Source organism: Phoenix dactylifera, chromosome 9 (assembly GCF_051530095.1).
Source record: "Phoenix dactylifera cultivar Ajwa chromosome 9, Ajwa_hap1_PhDact_Kaust_v1.1, whole genome shotgun sequence".
Classification (NCBI taxonomy): Eukaryota; Viridiplantae; Streptophyta; class Magnoliopsida; order Arecales; family Arecaceae; genus Phoenix; species Phoenix dactylifera.
In genome coordinates, this window is record NC_143198.1 from 21,735,449 (window position 1) to 21,754,295 (window position 18,847).

General features: G+C 38.7%; 2 pseudogenes across 2 annotated transcripts; both read left to right on the plus strand.

Annotated features, from left to right (window-relative positions):
- The first annotated feature begins 1,283 nt into the window (after positions 1 to 1,283).
- LOC120112450 (putative disease resistance protein RGA4) lies at positions 1,284 to 5,205 on the plus strand (annotated as a pseudogene). The gene is made up of 2 exons (XR_016396458.1): positions 1,284 to 4,926; positions 5,070 to 5,205. The product of XR_016396458.1 is annotated as a putative disease resistance protein RGA4 (transcript).
- Positions 5,206 to 10,109: 4,904 nt separating this feature from the next.
- Positions 10,110 to 14,111, plus strand: LOC103722444 (large ribosomal subunit protein eL42-like; annotated as a pseudogene). The gene is made up of 4 exons (XR_016396459.1): positions 10,110 to 10,243; positions 13,240 to 13,419; positions 13,696 to 13,777; positions 13,865 to 14,111. The product of XR_016396459.1 is annotated as a large ribosomal subunit protein eL42-like (transcript).
- Positions 14,112 to 18,847: the final 4,736 nt, after the last annotated feature.

Genomic DNA, 18,847 nt, shown 5'->3' on the forward strand with positions numbered 1-18,847 from the left:
AAAAAAATCCATAATAAGTGGTGGACAAATTAGATACCAGCGTACCACACCTTTGTCCAGACGCGTTAAACACCGGTTCTAACGTCAAAATCTTTTAGGCACCTTTCGTAGGTAAATGTTATAAAAAAAATGATCAACCAACCCATATTTTTATGCTTCTCTATATAAATAAATTATTTTTTTATGGATAGTATTTACTCATAAAATAGGAAGAAAGACTTACCTACCTATAAGATTGGTAAGTTATTTTTCTATCAGGTAAAAAAATAATCTTATTATTTTATTCCTAAAATACCCCTAACCCTATAATTATATAATAATAAAATAATATAATAATGCTGATATAATATATGTCATATTATTATAATATAATATAATATATATGATCTATATTATATCATATATTATTATATATTGTACTGTATGTGATATAATATAATATATTATAATATATAATATAATGCAATATTATTGTCATACAATAATATGTTATTATATTATTATTCTAGTATAATATATTATTTTTATTATAATATAATATATTATTAAAAATATAATTATATGATAATATATAATATAGGATAATATTTATATAATAAAGTATATTATGGAAAATATGGATAGATTTGAGAAATTTATCCAAAATAGTAGTAATACAAAAGAATATGAGTAATAAATTCTGGAAGCATTTTCCAATACATAAAAACAATGAATGAATTATTTTTTATCTAAATATTTTTTGAGAAATATTTATTTAAAAAATACAAATTTTTATATAAGCTTTTTAAAGAACCGAGCTCTTGAGGCCTCTTTTATATATATATATATATATATAGCTGTGTGCATGCGCGCGCGCAGAGGTCTCTGTCCGCCACTTCCATATCTGCCAAGTTTACATATATCAAACAAATACAAGGAACCACTTCCATCTCCCTCTAAAATATTATTTTCAGATACCACTTTATTCCCCACCAAGTCCACCGATCTCCGTGGCAGCCTTGTGGATTACAGCAAGACAGTGGTGCACTGGTGCCGTTGATGCATTTTTAATGATCTATACGCGCCCACTTAGACAAGAGGTGTAACCGGAGGCTCTCCATTGGCAGATCCCTCCCATCTATATAAGATATTTTTTTTTTGACTACTACAGCTTGATGCCCGCCACTCTGTTACGGACTTTTTTTAACATCAGATAAAGACAACCCGTGGCTTGAGGCCAAGCACACCAGCCATCAACTTCCCAATAATTGAGGCCAAGCACGCCAGCCATCCCAGAAAAGCAAGTTTATCCCCTGGATGAAATATCTCTCTCTCTCTTTCTCTCTCTCTCTCTCTCTCTTCTGAAGGAGATGCTGTTGTCCACTGATTGTTATGGAGGCACTGCTATCAGTTGGAGGATCCATCGCTTCCGCCGTGCTGGACAACTTGGTCAGCCAGGTGACCTCCGATGCCATCCAGCAGTTCGAGCGGCACTCGGGGCTTCAGGATGACCTCAGGAAGCTACGGACTATCATGCTACGGACACGCTTCATCCTTAAGAGCGCTGAGAAGAGGCGCACCAAAGACGACGACCTTGCCCAAATCCTCCAAGAACTCAAAGACACCGCCTATGATGCCGAAGACTTGCTGGACGAATTTGAATACCAAGTTCTGCAGCAAAATGTTAAAAACCAAGAGAATCAGAGAGGTAGCTTCTTATCTTCTTCTTTTACACTTGCTAGAAATGTGTTCAATCGTGACGGTGATGCTGTGGCTAAAGTGAGGGAGGTTATGGGGAGGTTAGATAGCATTGCTAATGATATGGAAAAAGTCTTCAGACTCCTGGATTTAGATGATGAAGGGAAAAAATATCAGAGATCGGCGAGACGAGAGACGAGCTCATTCTTAACTGAACCTGAAGTATTTGGGCGAGAGAAAGAAAAAGAACTGGTGATAAAACTGTTGTTAAATTCGGAAGATGCAACTGAACCCGGTGATGATCTTGTCCGTGTTTGTTCAAAGAGACAAAAGAAAGATAGTATTTCTGTTTTGCCAGTGGCCGGTATCGGAGGGATCGGAAAAACTACTCTTACTCAACTCATTTACAATGATCCGAAGGTGAATGGTTATTTTGATTTAAAGATTTGGGTTTGCGTGTCTGATAATTTTGATGCGAAAAGGCTAACTAAAGAGATAATAGGGGAGAGACTCTGTGATCACCTAAATTTGAATCGTCTCCAAGAGATCCTTAAGGAGAAGATAATGTCAAAGAGATTCCTGCTCGTCCTTGATGACATCTGGAATGATGACTGCAATGAATGGCATCGTCTCTGTGCGCCATTAAGGTCCGGGCTACAGGGAAGCAAGATCTTGGTAACAACTAGATCTCAAAAGGTAGCAAAGATGATGGGCACAATGGAGGCAGTCTTCTTAAAGGGTTTAGCAAATGATGCCTATTGGGAATTTTTCAGAAGGCAAGCATTTGGTTCTCAGAACCCCAAAGAACATCCTGAGTTGGAAGTGATTGGTAGGAAGATTGCTGAAGGGCTGAAGGGATCTCCACTAGCAGCAAAGACGCTAGGGGGCCTATTGAACTTAGACTTGGATGAGAGGCGCTGGAGAACCATCATGGACAGTAAAATATGGCAACTAAAACAAGGTGAAGATGACATTATGCCGGTCCTACAGTTTAGCTATCAGTACCTGCCTGGATATCTGAAGCAGTGTGTTGCATATTGTTCTGTATTTCCTAAAGATTATGCTTACACAAAAGACCAGCTAGTCCAAGTCTGGATGGCACAAGGCTTCATTGTACCTCAAGGAAATGTGCGGATTGAAGAGGTAGGGAGTGAGTACTTCCATGATTTACTTGGCAGATCTTTCTTTCAGCATTCAAGGAAGGATGTATATGTGATGCATGATTTGATACACGATCTAGTACAATCTGTCTCAGTCCATGTACATGTAAGAATAGAAGATGAAAAGTGGCCGGAAATCCCCAGTAGGCTTCGACACCTATCAATATCACTAAGAATCTAGAGCCGAGTAAGCTAATGGACTTTGGCAAGTATAAGAATCTACGCACCCTTATCTTCGACAATGTGTATGATACAAACTTTTGTTCTGTGCTTGATTGCTTGTTCACAGTGTCAACAAAGATCCGTGTGTTGAAATTGTGGAGTTATAGGATAAAAGAGTTGCCTGAAAATATTGGCAACCTAAAACATCTTCGATACCTTGATATCTCTTCCACCAATATTCGAAGGTTGCCTGAATCACTGTGTAACCTTTACAATCTTCAGGTGTTAAATATATCTGGCTGCCCAATTGAGAATTTTCCTACATGCGTGACCAACTTAGTTAAATTGAGGGAGCTTAAAGCAGATGAGGACACAATTTGCAAGTTGGCTGATATCGGCAAGTTAACGTCTCTCCAAGAGTTGCGGGTATTCAAAGTTGTAAAGCAGAGAGGGCACAAGATTGAAGAGTTAAAGGACATGATACAGCTTCATGGAAGAATTTGCATTAAAAATCTTGAGAGCATCGAAAGCAAGGAAGAGGCCAGTCAGGCTAAGCTGAATAATAAACAGTGCCTTGACGAATTGGCCTTGGTATGGAACATTGATAGAGGCAACAGCTCAGGGAACGATGATGAGGTACTTGAAGGCCTCAAACCACATTGCAATCTCCGAAGGCTGGAAATCAGAAACTATGGTGGTGTCCGATTTCCAAGTTGGCTGGAGCCACAATCGCTCAAAAATTTGAAAGCTATTTGCCTAGAAAATATGCAAAGCTGCGCGCAACTTCCATCTCTTGTTCAACTCCCACTCCTCGAGATTCTGCGCATCACAAACTGCCCCACGCTAAGGGGTTTAGCCTGCCTCCCTCCCTCGCTCAGAGAATTGTCCCTAGAGAATGTGGGAATAGATATGCTCCCAGAATCATGGGACGGAGACCATGGTTTTACTGATGAGAGCAGTATGACACAGCACAGCAGAAGCAGCAGCAAGACCTCTTCAATTTCTCACATGCGCATCTGCCGGTGTCCAAACCTGGTAAATCTGGAACAATGGCTGTTGTCACACCACCCGCCGGCTATCAGGTTCTTGAGGATTATTGACTGCCAAAAGGTTGTGCGGTTGCCAATGGAGAGGTTTAAAGACTTTCTCTCCCTCGAGTATTTGACAATCATGGACTGTCCCTTGCTCCCATCCCCAGTGCAGCTGATCCTTCCCTCTTCTCTCCAAGAGCTTACATTGGATTCATGTGGTCATCTGGATGAGTCACTACCCGGCTGCCTGCACAACCTCACCTCTCTCACCTGGTTGAAGTTAAACCGCTGCCCACACGTAACATCTCTTCCAGGAGAAGTGCTCGGTCACATGATTGCTCTCAGAGTTTTGATTATTCGGGACTGCGGAGAACTGAGGTCCCTAGGGAACTTACGAGCTCTCAGATCTCTTGAAACTTTGCATATAGGAAGATGTCCTCGGCTCACGGTATTAGCAAATGAGGAAGAGCAGGGCGAGGGTTCGGCACGTCTTCTCTTCCTGCACACCGACGACACTGCCCTGGTCAAAGTGCTGTTCTCCACAATCACCCCGCCCTCACTTGAAGCACTCGAAATCATTGACTCAACTGAACTCATTTTGTTCGCTGGAGAGGAGCAATTATGGTTGCAAGGACTCAAATCTCTCAGATGGCTACGCCTTGTAAATTGCAACAATCTTCAGTCCCTGCCAACTGAGTTGCAAAGCCTTTCCACCCTCCGACTTTTGGAGATAACAAATTGCCCTGAGATCCGCTCGCTGCCAGAAAAGGGCCTGCCTTCATCCCTAGAAAAGTTACATTTCGATAATTGTCATCCGGTGTTGACAGCGCAATTGCAAAGTCATAGGGAAATGATGAAAAAGTCGCATAACGTGATTTCGTAGCCTACCGAGACAGGTACAGCCCATCACACCGCCCTCTTTACCAACTTTCCGGTTCCTACTTTTTAGGGAAAACTGAATTATTTAAAGCACCGAAGAATGCTTCTATTTATTGGAATTTTTTTTTTTTGAAAAAGTATTTACTGGAAAATGTTTCAGGGTCTCCGTCCATTGCTGACACAGAAGTTCTACGGTATTCAACTCTCTCTCGCATGGTGCTGCCGAACCAACTCTCCACGTTGCGCCGATTCTCTTGTAACATGTGCCTGGAATATATTTTTGTGCAAACAGATGGCCGTTGCTCTTTTGTACTTAGCCTGCGGTAGCAAATGGGTTGCTTCTTAAAACGCGAAAAATGGATTGTTTGTATTTATGATGAACTTCAGTGCTTGTAAATTAATGCAGACTGATGATTTATAGCAGAAGGGAGCAAGAATGTACCATCTCTGCAAGTACGCATTGTTATGCATGAAAAGCAGTGTCTTTTCTGAGGCTGAGACTTATCTTGAACTGTATCTACCATATGGTTTATATTAATAGAAATAATGTCCATGGTAGGCTTAGTCCTCCTGTGAAATACGGGCTCAAGCCGGCAACCCCAGCCGACTTCAGCTCAATTCCTATTTTGGAAAGAGCCGAAACAGAGGATCGCGATTACGATCCTCTCCAGCTCCTTTGGGGACAATCGGGGCGAAGGCGCCGCGGGCATCCTGCGGCACCCCTCTCCAGCCAATCTGCGGCCAATCCGCAGCCGCGGATTTCGCTCTACCGTCGCAATTCTCGCGGTAGAGAGCCGTTGCAATAGGGCTATATAACCTCCTTTCTTCTTCCTCCTAAGACCACCTTCGAGCCCTCTCTTCCTCTTCCTTTTCTCCCTCTCCTCCCTCTGCTCATGCTTCCCAAGTGGCTGGCGTGCCACTCGATCAACCACCATCACCACCACGCCTTCCCCTGTTTTGGAGATCCATCCCCTCGGTTCCAAGCACCACCACCGCCGCTTGACCGTCGGATCGAGCAATTGCGGCCAAGATCTCCCTTCCGCCACTCGCCGATGAGTCCTCCTTCCCCATGTCTTCGTTCGATTGCCAAACACCGTTGGTTTTACGGGCTCACCAACAAATCTTACCAGGAATAAGAGATAAGAGGTTTAAAGCTCCAAATGAGCAAATAAAACAAGTATGCACTCAAAAAAGAGATAAAAAAATAATTATCGCTTTGTAGATGCTTTTCTCTTCTTTGCCAAGGTTGCTTCACTCCTCAAATAGTTGGTAGAGCTCTTGAAGTCACTTGAAATCTGCTCAACCACCTTCTTTCAGATTTTGGAATGAAGCAATGAATGAAGCTCTCCTGAGTGTTCTTTTCTTCTTGAATAAACACTTGAAATTCACAAAAATGTTTTTCCTAATGAATAGTAGCTCTTAAATACTTCTCCAATTCCCAAAAATCGTTTCTGGCCGTTGGATTGAAGAAACTAGCTATTTATAGCTGTTGAAGCCTTAAAATGTCTTCTACAGAACTAGTCGTTATGCTGTCAATCGTGCTTAGGAATGCAAATGGGTCGGGTCGGGTTGAGTCCTGAGTACCCATTGAATGCAAAGGTTCAATGGGTAGAAACAAACTTGATAGGTGACTAATAAGGAGCACTATTTGTTTTTCCTATTCCTAGGGCAATTGTGCTCATAAAAAGCAAGGGTTAGGTTGAGTTTTTACTCTTAATGAATCCGAGACTATGAGACAGGGTGCCTACTTGTTCGTACCCTTTTGAGGATTCACCTATATGCGTGTAGTCGTGAGGCTGCGACTGTGGAAAGTGGGTTGTTCCCTAATAACACACATGAAGAGATACCTGCGCATGGCTGTAAAGCGCAAACCTGCTTCGAGCATTGTTCACGTTATATTATGTGTGCTGTAGATGAAATCTGAGCTATGGATCAAGGTTCAAGACATAGTCTACCTTGGCTCCACAGAAGTAATCAATTGTCACTAAGTGAAGGTTCAAACCGAAAAGTAGCTATACCTATTACATAATATAAGATACTCAGCACTTTATTTTGATTTTTTATTTTATTTTGATTTTAATTTTTTTTTAAAAAATATTTAATTTATGTGGGGGATTGTTGAATTAAATCAAATATTTTAAAAATTTTAAAACCAAATTGGTCAATGACCAAATGGCAAGCATCCGCGCACAAGCAAGAGAGCAAACATGGAAAAATTCTCAAAGTAAGCAGGCCATGACAAGTGTCATGCATCCACGCGCAAGAGCAAGCATGGAAAGGCCCTCCGAAGAAGGAAGGAAGCATGGGCGGTCAAGATGCAACTAGCTGCAGGATCAAAAGAGCACAAGAAGACACGTCATCAATCCGCGGGAGGAGAGTCTGCTTCTTTTGACGTGCTTGAGCCTATATAAAGGGCTCTAGGGATCATTTCAAACACAATGAAAAATTTCTCTTCTTCCTATTCCAAGAGCCTATATAAAAATGGCTCTATGAATCATTAGGAAGAAAAGAAATAAAGAAAATTTTTCTTCTCCTCATAATTTCAATTATTTTTCTAAATTTCTTTTAAGCTATTTGCAAGCGTGAATGTGCTCTTCTTTCTGATAGGGAAGACATGGTTTTATATTGGATCGTCGTATCTCTAGGAGATCTGTGCCAGCAGACCCATGCGTGGGGGGTATAAACTTTTCTGGGACAACGCGTCAGCTCGATTCATAGGTCATCTTCTCTCTCTTTCTTCATTTTATTATTCTATTATTAAGTTAATTATTTGTTAGTTTATTCTTCTTATTTACTATTTTTGAATATTAGAAATATTTAATTATTGATTTATCAATTATACTTGTGCATCTAGGCTAACTGAAGAAAGGGGAAAAAATTGAATTACACAACGGGAGGGTAGGCGCTAACCACAAGAAACAAACACCGATGGTGCAAGGGATGAAAAGATCAAGAAAATGAAGAGAGGGAGGGGAGCAAACCGTATTGAGGGATTTCCAGTCGATGAAGGCGTCTTCGAGTTCGGCGTCGAAGACACAGTAAACACCAACATGTGCTCATACGTCAATTGAATGGAGGAGAAAACTAATGGTGGTCACCGTGCTCCACCCCCTTCTTTCAGGAGAAAAGCGGGGACGAATGGGATCCGGCGGATAAAGGCTCGTCGATATTCCATCGGATATTTGGTGCCGGTCGGACCCCTTCACCTAGGCGCTCGGATGGTAGGCCACCGCTCCTCAGATCGGTATGTGGCCATTGGAGTGATTTCCATTGCTTACCACATTTAGCTAACGAGAAACTCTTGGATCTTTGGAGAGAGCATCCCTATATCCAGATTCGTCATGGAGCAAACCCGTATACAGACGGCGAAGATCACCCATGCAGGTCCATCGGATATGCCTTTGATAGCTCAAGGTAGATGGGGCTCTACATCTGCTCTTATAGTGCTACGGATAGTGTTTTTCATCTAAGAGCCCCACCTTCGAGTTTTTTTAAGGTCAACTTTGATAGATGTTTACTGGATGGTGGTAGGAGGGGTGGTGCGGGCTTTGTAATTAGAGGCCGAAACTTTAAGATGGGTCCTGGATCTTTGATATTTCTATTTTTTGGGCGGAGCTGAGTGCAGCTTGAGGTGGTCTATGTCAAGTCTAGCATGTTCTGCAGGCCAGCGTAGTTCTGCTCGAGGGTGACTCGGCTACGGTGATTGGCTGGATCTAAGGGTGCACCGGCAATATGGGTAGCTCTATCTATTGCTTCAGGATATTTGGACCACTGTAGGTGGAGATGTTGCCTTCTAGACTAAGTATGCCTACAGAAGGGCCAATAGAGTTGCAGATTAGGTGGCCTCATATGCGGCTAACCACTCTAGAAGAGCTCTCTAGATAGATGAGAGGAAGCTGTCTAGAATGCTCAGAAATTTATTTTTTTTAATTTTTTAGATATATTTATACTGAAAAGGCACGAGTTATTCGTTGTAGAAAAAAAAATCTACGTCCATACTATGCATATGGAAAAATAAAATGAAAAATCAATGTGGATCCATATTTCAAAGTTTATTTCCCCTAGGTTATAGGATGTGCAATATGAATCATGGCAATGAATATGTTGTCAAATCGCACATGATCTTTCCCTGTATCACAGTACCAATGATACCTTATAGCAATGCCTTGACGCGGAGTTTTCACTTTATGAACTGGCAAAAATTTTATATTTATTTCCCCGGTCTTGAATATCGTCATATAATAAACTGTTTTAACATTCGTCAATATATAAAGCATAGTAAAATGAACTCAATATGAAACCAAATATAATTATAGATGCACTAGAGTCAATTCATTAGGTAAAATTTGGAACCTTCATTAAATTAAATTCAAAATTTTAGTCATTTTTAAATTATTTTTTTATTAAAAATATCTAAACTAGAAAAGTACATAAATTGTTGATACCGTGAATGTATTATTAGGTATGTCAAAGATGTTCTCCTTCACTTCTAATTCAATAATATCCCTACACAGAATATGTCATTTATTTCAAGTTGTACGCGCCTTATTTTAGTCTAATAAATTGTAGGGGCCTAATTATTAATATCAGCAATGAATTGTCACATTTGACATGGAATCTCGGATTATGGACATCATAAAAAAAATAGTGGAAAAATCTATTTAAGGTTTCTTCATGTAACAAATCAACCACTTCAAATCCAACTTCTTGGATACCACAGCCAAATAACCTAATGAACTACACCTGCTAATCAAAACACAACCTCCACCAAACAAGTCAAGCTAGTGTTGAATGGGTTGAGCTCAATCCCGTCGAGCTAGCCTAGCTTTTATGTGCATGGTGTGCATCAATGGCCAAACATTGGCGAATTATTGTTTCAAAGATTGAAATAATGTGAAGCTTAACCAAGTCTCTTTAAGATCGAATCAACCATTATCACCATGATAGAAAATGCTTTGGAGCATCCATTATATGCACCAAAAAGGTTTCCATCTCCCATGAACCCTAAGCTAGCAATTTAACCCCCTCATTGTTACCAGTTTTTGTTGTGACACCAATGCCCTTGCATATAAATGGCTCTTCAAAGTATTATTAACCTAAAAGGATGAAGCTAAGGGTTCCAAAACAAATATGTTGATCAATCTTACCATGTCGTCTTCAAAGGGCAAAATTGGAATTTGATTTATAGATTTCTTAGCCCTAAGTACTAACCCTAGCCCTCCTCCATCCCCGAGCATAGAAGGGCCAAACTCTCTCCCTCCAGACTTCGTTCAGCCGGCTTGCATCCAGGGAGGATTCTTCGGAGTCGGAACCCAAACCCTAGCTGCAACCATGGTAAGATCATTCATCTCCCACTTCTAATCCACTCTTTCTCGGTCGGATTGAGAAAATTTCGAGCCGGATCTCTTTTTTTCCCTTTTTGATTTCCTGGTCAACGAAGAAATCGATTTATATAGTTTCTGAAAACCTTTCATGGGAAGGTTTGCTGTTGAAGTATGGATTTAAAGCGATGGGGATGCCTGAATTTTCCCCCCACCTGTTAAGCTTGCAATTTGAGTTTTTTTTTTTCCTGTTTTCTTTGGGGTGGGGTGGGAGTTTGATTTGGGAAAGGTGGAATCGTTGATTAAGTTTCTTGGGCCTTAGTGGTTTGTAGTTCTAATGTTCGTCTAGGATTCAAATCTGATATCTCCCCGGTTTTTCTACAATGGTTGTTTGCGGGATTGGGTGCCTTAATAACGACATTTGAGAATTTAGTGGTTGGAATGATGGAAAGTCAAGAGATCTTGATGATTCACATATGAATGTTCATCTGCATTGCCTGATATTGAGGCATCCAGTAATGTCTATGTGGGCTGAATCAATTAAATATAGAAGCTTAGGTTATTCTCATGAAAGAAGAGTATCTAAGAGAAGACCTTACAATTGCTAGGTGTTATTTCTGAGGAGAGGTGTAGAGTTTCTTATTGATATGATTTTTAAGTTCTCAATTCTCATTTAACTTTTTATACTTGCGATGTGCTAGGTAATGGAGAATAACTTTGATTATGAATTTGAATTTGCTTGATGATGCTTGAGGTAACTGGTTTTGTGGCAGTTGGTTGGACACTTAGATTTTTGTGTTGCATTTTATTCCTAACCAAGTTTAGAACCTATTGCTTGACTTAATATGGGAAAGTGCTTAATATTGTTAGGAAAGGGTAAGACAGTGGATCTTCTTGTTTTCAGTGGAGCAGTACGTTGTGTTTGTATTTGAGTGCTGGAGTGCCCTAGTGGCTCTGGAGTTTTGAAACCTGAATTGGTTACGAGCTAAGAAGTTGAAATGTAATTTGATATTTAACATCAAGTTGCAGTTATAAATAATTGAAATTATCCTTTGGGATCCTCTTCTTGATGGTTTAGGGATTGATGGTGTGCAGAATGAAATCATAAATGTTTTTTTTTTTGAATCTTCAATCATTATCTCTTATGGGTAAACTCACAATCGGAATAATTTAGTGAGTGTCAGAGTTTCTTCATAAATTATATTTTAATATGGGCAAGCAACATCTTCTATATGTATCATGTTATTTTGTAAAATAATCATGCATGTGGTTGTCCTAAATATTTTTCATTATTTGTATTGCATTATTTTGAGCTTAAGGTAATCAGGTCATTACCAGTAAGAGAAATTGACTCCACTGTTATTTTTGGTTGTGGTAGATATAGTTGATTATTCCCTTCAGTGCCTTCTTGTCAATAAAACCACCATAAATAACTGCAAAGGCTGAAACTTTGTTCTAATATAACTTTAAAAGGTGCAGTACTGGCATCAGTAGATTATCAGTTTAAAACAGTGTTTGAGATCAATATTGACTCTATGAACGTCAAAGGTTAATATCAATTCCTCATGCAATTCTACAGTATAGCTTAGAAATGCTACTGCAACTTGGCACGACAATTAGGTTGGATTGGGTTGGATATTGGTCGAGCTAGATGCAGGTTGGGGGCAAGTATTTGTGGACCTAAACATGACATGTTTTTTAAACAGATCAAAAATCCAAACCTGAATCTATCCTGCATAACCCCTTTAATAGATATCTTAAATTAGGTTAAGCGGGTTAAATGGATCTTAAATTGATTAAATAGATCTTAAATGGCTTATGACCTGACCTAACTATCAAACAGGTCAAAACAGGTTAAATGAGTTAGGATTCTAAACCTGAACTTGACCTATTGAATGAGCAGGTCGGTTCGGGTCGGGTTGACCCATTTATGATCAGCACTTGTCTATGCAAACCCAAAGCCACTTAAACTGGGTTGGGATATGAATTGTGATCCTTACTGTGATCTTGTATATGTAAATCAGGCTAGTTGTTTAGTTTCATTTTCTTTATTAAATTGCTATCCTTTTTTTTATTGATTTTGTGTGAATGTTATTGGCTTTAGTATGTCCTAGGTGACCAGAGCTAGCGTTTTGCTTGAATTGAAAAGGAGGTGAGGAAGGGCTAGCTAAAAATATATAGGGTGGATATATATTTAGACATCTGTTATCAAGTTGACAATGCATTACATATTCTTAGGAGGTGATGTCCAAGGAGAATCCTGTATTTGGTTGTAGGGGGGCCAAATTAAAGTTTTATTATGTTTTGTATGATTTCAGAAATATATCAGAATGTACTATATATCAAAAATATTTTCAAATAACTCGTATACTAAAATATCCTATTAACTTCAAAAACAGTAACTGTTATATCCAATAAAACCAACACTTTCAAATCGTATAACAAATATTAAGAAAAGATCATTAGAAAAAGATTACACAAATATCATATTTTCATGGTCAACAAAAGCCAACTTTTTTAAAAAAAGTTGATGGCCTCAATTAACAGCATGATCCAAGGAAGTTGAGAGAGAGAAGAGGAGATTTCATACCTCTTAAGATGCTTTGTAGTCTCGGAAACAACCGACCTGCAAGTTCTTTGTGAAGAGGTGAGGTTATGCGCCTATGATGTTGTGAAGAAAAAGTAAGAAGAGAAAACCCATGCAGGGAAATTAGAGTAATTTATGCATGCCAAGTATTTTCATATCTCGTGCACTTTTGTTGGAAATAAGGGGTTTTGGAATCCATATTTTATTTCTTTCCTACAGTTCAGACTATTGAATGTTATATTTTTCAAAAAATTGAAATGTTCAGTTGACATCCATTTAATTTCTTTTAGTCTTAATAATTATGGGCGACTATTAAGTGGCTTGAGGCCACAAACTGTCACAGCTGCTACTTGAATTTTACGCCTATTTCTTTCTTTCCTTTTCCGAAGAGGTAGGGCCTCATCACTAGATTTCTGTAACAGGTGAACGTTCCAAAGACAAAGAGGACTTACTGCAAGAGCAAAGAATGCAGGAAGCACACCCTTCACAAGGTGACACAGTATAAGAAGGGTAAAGATAGTCTTTCTGCTCAAGGGAAGCGTCGTTATGACAGAAAGCAGTCAGGTTATGGTGGACAGACAAAACCTGTTTTCCACAAGAAGGTATTATTCTGTTAGTGCTTGAAAATTTGCTTAAGGCCTGCCATTTTGTTAAAGCATCTGCCTGTCAATACCATGACATTCAGTGCACCTGCCAGTCTTTTCTTTCTCCACTTCTCATATAATGAATGACTCTTAGCTTTCCAATATCCAAACTACAGCTATGGTTGCTGATATAATGGCTGTCTGATGGATGGAATGTGTGTGTGATATAATGGCTCCATAGCCATATCTTCCGGAGCATGGTATATTATTTGTTGTTCATTTTTTTCATGCCAGGCTAAAACAACGAAGAAAATTGTGTTGAAGCTGCAGTGTCAGAGTTGCAAGCATCAAGCATTATTCGCAGCACCCAATAAAGGTTTTTATTATGATGTTCTTTGGCCTTTTGATATGCATGATTTTTTCCCCTTTTATTAATATATGTTTTGTGTTTTTGTCCTGCCAGAGATGCAAGCATTTTGAGATAGGTGGAGACAAGAAGGGGAAGGGAACATCACTCTTCTAATTTACTTGTTAGCTGCCATTTCAGTAGTTTAGTTGAAATTTAAAATGAGCTGTAGCAGCCTTTATTTTTGAGGAAATTTGGATTTTAACACGTGAAAAAAGTTTCAGCATGAATGTTTTGGTGTCAAGGTTCAAATATCAATTCTGTCCCAGATTTTTTTGAAAAAAAATCTTAGTTGCCATCTCCATCTTCCCCTTTTGGTTGGTGAATGGAATTTACTTGTACTGGACGTTAGACGTTGTTTTACTGCAAGTTAGAGCAAAACTCTCGGAAATGCATCTCCTCATAGATCCTAGTGTGGCAATGTTGTCTTTTAGATGAGTTTATTATCTGGATCAATCTTGAGTAGTTTTGTTCCTGCTTAATACGAGGACAAGCATTGTGCAAAGAATGACTGCAACAGCTCGTCTCTTCATATTAGAAGTTTTTCTAGTTGGCAGTGAAGGTCCTGGCATGGGAGGAGGATACCGAAACTTCATGGGAGCAAGCTTGTTGGTCAACTATAAAAATTCCAAGTTGATTTCTATTTTTTGTCTTGATAATTTGGAATCATGTGAGATTCACCATGAATATGAGGTTTATGTTTGTCATTGTGGCCACACTGTTTGTACAATACGACTATACGAGGTTCTTTGTGGGGAAAAAAAAGAAAAAAACCCCTACAAGAGTTTCTCTAACTTATCTATTGAAGGTTTGTCTTATAGTTAGATGCTGATCTCATTATCTCAATCCAAAGTCTTAGCCAAAAGGATGTAAACCCCTCTTTCCATGAATTGCCTTCACGCAAGGTAGGCCAATTAAGACCAGTCCAGTCCTGAGTCGCTTGGAAGATGGGTCTTACATCCTTTTTCATATGCTCCATTTCTCTGTTTTTTTTTTTTTTTTAGCTTTTGTGAATATGTTGCGCATGTGGCAGACAAATTATCAGCATCTCGACAACCAAAATAATTCATATTTTCCAAGTTTCAATGCAAATAATCAGTAGATAATTATTGATCGGTAATAGCGATTTGCCCTACGATAGACGATGATAACATCTGGCGATTTGCCCCGTGATAAGCATCGGTCGATTATCATAATTTGCTCCATAATAGGAACCTATTAGTTGTCATGACAAGGATCAATCAATCTCATGCTATATGAATTATATCATAAACATGCTTACTGATTCATGAACCACTTCAATAAAGTATGTAATCTACGAGAGCAATCTCATAAGAAAGATCTAATTCCAAAATTTTAATAAATTGGAGAGCATCTAAGAAGAGAACTTACATCACAAATATTTGTTTATACCAAACATAAAATATCTCAACATCTCAACATACCTAAGCAAGATTGCCAATACGAAATTAATAAAAAAATATTAGAACTAGTTCTCCAAAAATGTGTATTGTTAGTTATTGTTCTGAATAAATATTAGATAAAATAATAAATAGTAATCAAAATTACAATTATGAGGTTTTCCTGCAAAAGGAAAAGAAATCAAGCAAATTGTTTATACACCCCGGTTTAATGCCCTAGTGCCTTGGTTCTATGCAAAATTCAGTGACATGGCATTCCTTGATACCGGGCCTCCTTGAAATGTTCATGGCTATTACACCAGAAATAAAATCCTTTATTTTTCTGGCCAAGTTAAGCAATATGATGGTAAAGTGCCATTTGTAGAAGTTAAAATAGGAAATAGCAAACAGTGACAATAATACAATGATTTCATATGATTATATCACTTTTCAAAATAGTTGAAATGGGGGAAATGAAAAGTAATTGTGGGTTAATGGATTGTTTGATTCAAGTTCATAAAAATATAATTCAGTTAAATATTTTATCTTTTTAATGGACTGCAGGTGCTGCCATGGTTCCGGTAGGTTTTAGAAGCCACCTACACCCAAACTGGATACCTGACTAACCAAATGTTATCCCAGGCCGAAACACATGCTGTCATGAAGTTTCTTTCAAATTTCAAAATGTGCAATCATGACAAAATAAAAAAAAAGATGTCACCCTAAAACCTGCAAAAGATTCTAAAAAAGGAATTTGGCGCCAAAATTGTAATCACATAAATATCTATTTTAATATTAAAAAGAAGCTCCCTTGCCTCTACGGAAAGATTATATCCATCCAACATGTAGCCGTGCGTACCGCCGAGATGAGCGTTTGATAAATGGGGCTCATAAAAACAAGCAGCTATGATTGGCGGTATGTACGGCTATATGAATACTGTGTAGGATATAATTTAGTTTGTTTGTGAGGCTCCATTTCGTACAACTCTAATTTTCGTTCCAAAATATTTTAATAAAATTTGGACCTCCAATTCGATTACATATGCCTTCACTTGGTAATCAGTCCACCTCCACAATTTTTTTTGTTGTTTTAGACTTCTTAGTTTTTTGTAACAACCTAAGGCCTCATCCAAAATAGTTAGTCAGAAAGTATTTTTTTTAGATTTTTTAGTCCTGTATAAGTACCCAAGATCTCTTCAATGAATAATCGATGTGGGTCTAAACATATGCCCGCACAGGTCCTCACATGCTCCTTCCATTCAAGTCCTGACGTCCTTATCAGGCTAAGAGTTCAAATCTATTCAAATTTAATCACAACCACCACAATCGGCTTGTGGTCAACCCCTATAAACCTATGCTACAATGCCCCCTAGTCCACATAGACTATGAGCCGAGTTCGCTCTGATATCATTTATAACAATCCAAGATCTCGTTCCAAAAAGCTAGCTAGAAGGTATTTTTTGGAGTTTCTTAGTCTTGTATAAGTATCCAAGATCTTTTTGACGAATAACTGATGTGGGACTAAACATATATCTGCACGGATCCTCACATAGCCAAATTGAAGCCCAAGATGGCATAGTAATGTTGCGAATAGGATTTTTAGCATTTATTATTGATGCAAGTAGTTTTGCTTAATTTCAGGTCTTTTGAGTCACCTACATTTAAGAGGCATAATTCGAACTATACATTTCCGTTTTGGATATGTAAATACCCATTTTGAAGCTAGCTTCAAGGCCTCCAACTTTTAAATTCAAAGCTTTACTCTTTTGATCCTTGTAGCCAAAGGTGGACTGGAAATTTCAGCTGGGTCTTCCTGAGTCAGCAACATTGTTGGAGGCATAATTTCGGATTTACTAATCCATTTAGGATGCAGGAGTATCCATTTCAAAGCTGATTTCGAGCTCTACAAATCTTGTGTTCTGAATTTTGACTAATTTGATCATTACCGAAAAATAGCTTAAAATTTCCGAGCAGGATTACTATCTAATATCGGTCGTAGTTTAGTGAATTTTAAATGCCGAGGTTGAATGATTTTGATACTAATGGTACTTAGTCTATTTGTTCCTACTAGAACTACGAATGCGTCGCGGGGGGAAGTTGCTATTGCAGATCAGTAATCTGGCAAAGCCTCGCATTAGATCGAAGTATGTACTACGACCGGCAATTCTTTCTGCATTAATTCTATAGAATATTCGATCCAAAGATAAGCAAGCAAATAAGTACAATAGATGCAAGTTTACAAACACATGAGATTGATCAGATTTTATGGGGTCACCCATGGTTCAATCTCACTTGGCAGATAGATTATTCTATGAACTATTGTGTCTCTCCTAGTGCACTGCTATCATATATTCCAAAAATTGGACCCCTCATCATCCAAACAAAATGGAGGCTCATAAAGCAGCCAGATCAGGCTGTCAGCAACCAACAACTTAGCCAACTGCAACCACTCGTCTTCGCCTCCAGAGAGATCCCTTAAAGGCCTTCAAAACTTCATTTCTATGGCATCTTTTAGTGAAACGTAGCTGAGTTGGAGCCTCCACCAGGTGAAGTCATGTCAAGACCATAATAAAATAACCCAGTAGCAGATGAGAAATTATTCTTTACACTGCATACTAATCAAGCTCATTCCTGTAGCGGTGCACCAAAATGCACACTTGATGAATGGAGCTCATAGAAACGAGCGGTTGTGATTGGTGGTGCGCATGACCACGTGGTGCACACAGTATAGAAAATAAATTTTTCTAGCAAATATGTGTGAGAATCCAGCTAGAGCGAAGCCATTAGCATCAATCAGGATAGAGCAGTGGCAACATAAACTGAGATGTTAATATTGCTGTGAGGATCCATGTGGGCATGTGTTTAATTTCACATCGGTAATTCGTTGGATAAATCTTAGGTACTTCTACCGGATTAAAGAATCCAAATAATGCTTTTCGACTAAACTATTTTAGGCGAGATCCTGGGTTGTTACAATTGCAGAGGACCATAGGAACTCCATGCATGCAGGACACATTCAGAAGGACAAGGGTCAATGGAGGCTTTAGAGAGGGGCATGGCATTCCTAGTTCATACAACGGCAGATAAAACCAAATAGAACACATAGGCTCTCATGGTTGAAATAACACTTCCTCTCATCATCGCTACTTAAAATGGATTAACTTTATTACGATGGGATGATGTATCAGATGAATCAAAATAGATATTGAGATTTAGATGTCCTCTGCTGCCTTTGTGAAAGCAATATGAGCAAAACTTGTTTCGACGGAATGAATTGGCTATGGGAGGAATTTAACTACCCACGGAGTGTAGAAAAAAATTCTGTACACCATCTGCTAGTATGCACAACAGCATGATCGCTTGCAAATAGGATTGGCTGGCCTAGAATCACCATGAACAAGTTCAAGTAATGCTATAGAAATCAATTGTAGGAAAAAATAAAATTAAATAGGATAAACTTAGAGAGAGAAAATAAATAAATTTTATTAATAAGTAAAAAATATAAAAAATTGGATCAGAGTTCTTGGCCTCTACTCCAAAAATGCTTCAAAAAATATCTGTCCAATAAAGCACACGTCAGGAAACTGTCACAACCTAGGACCTTACCCAAAAAAACTAGCGAGAAGGTATTTTTTGGGTC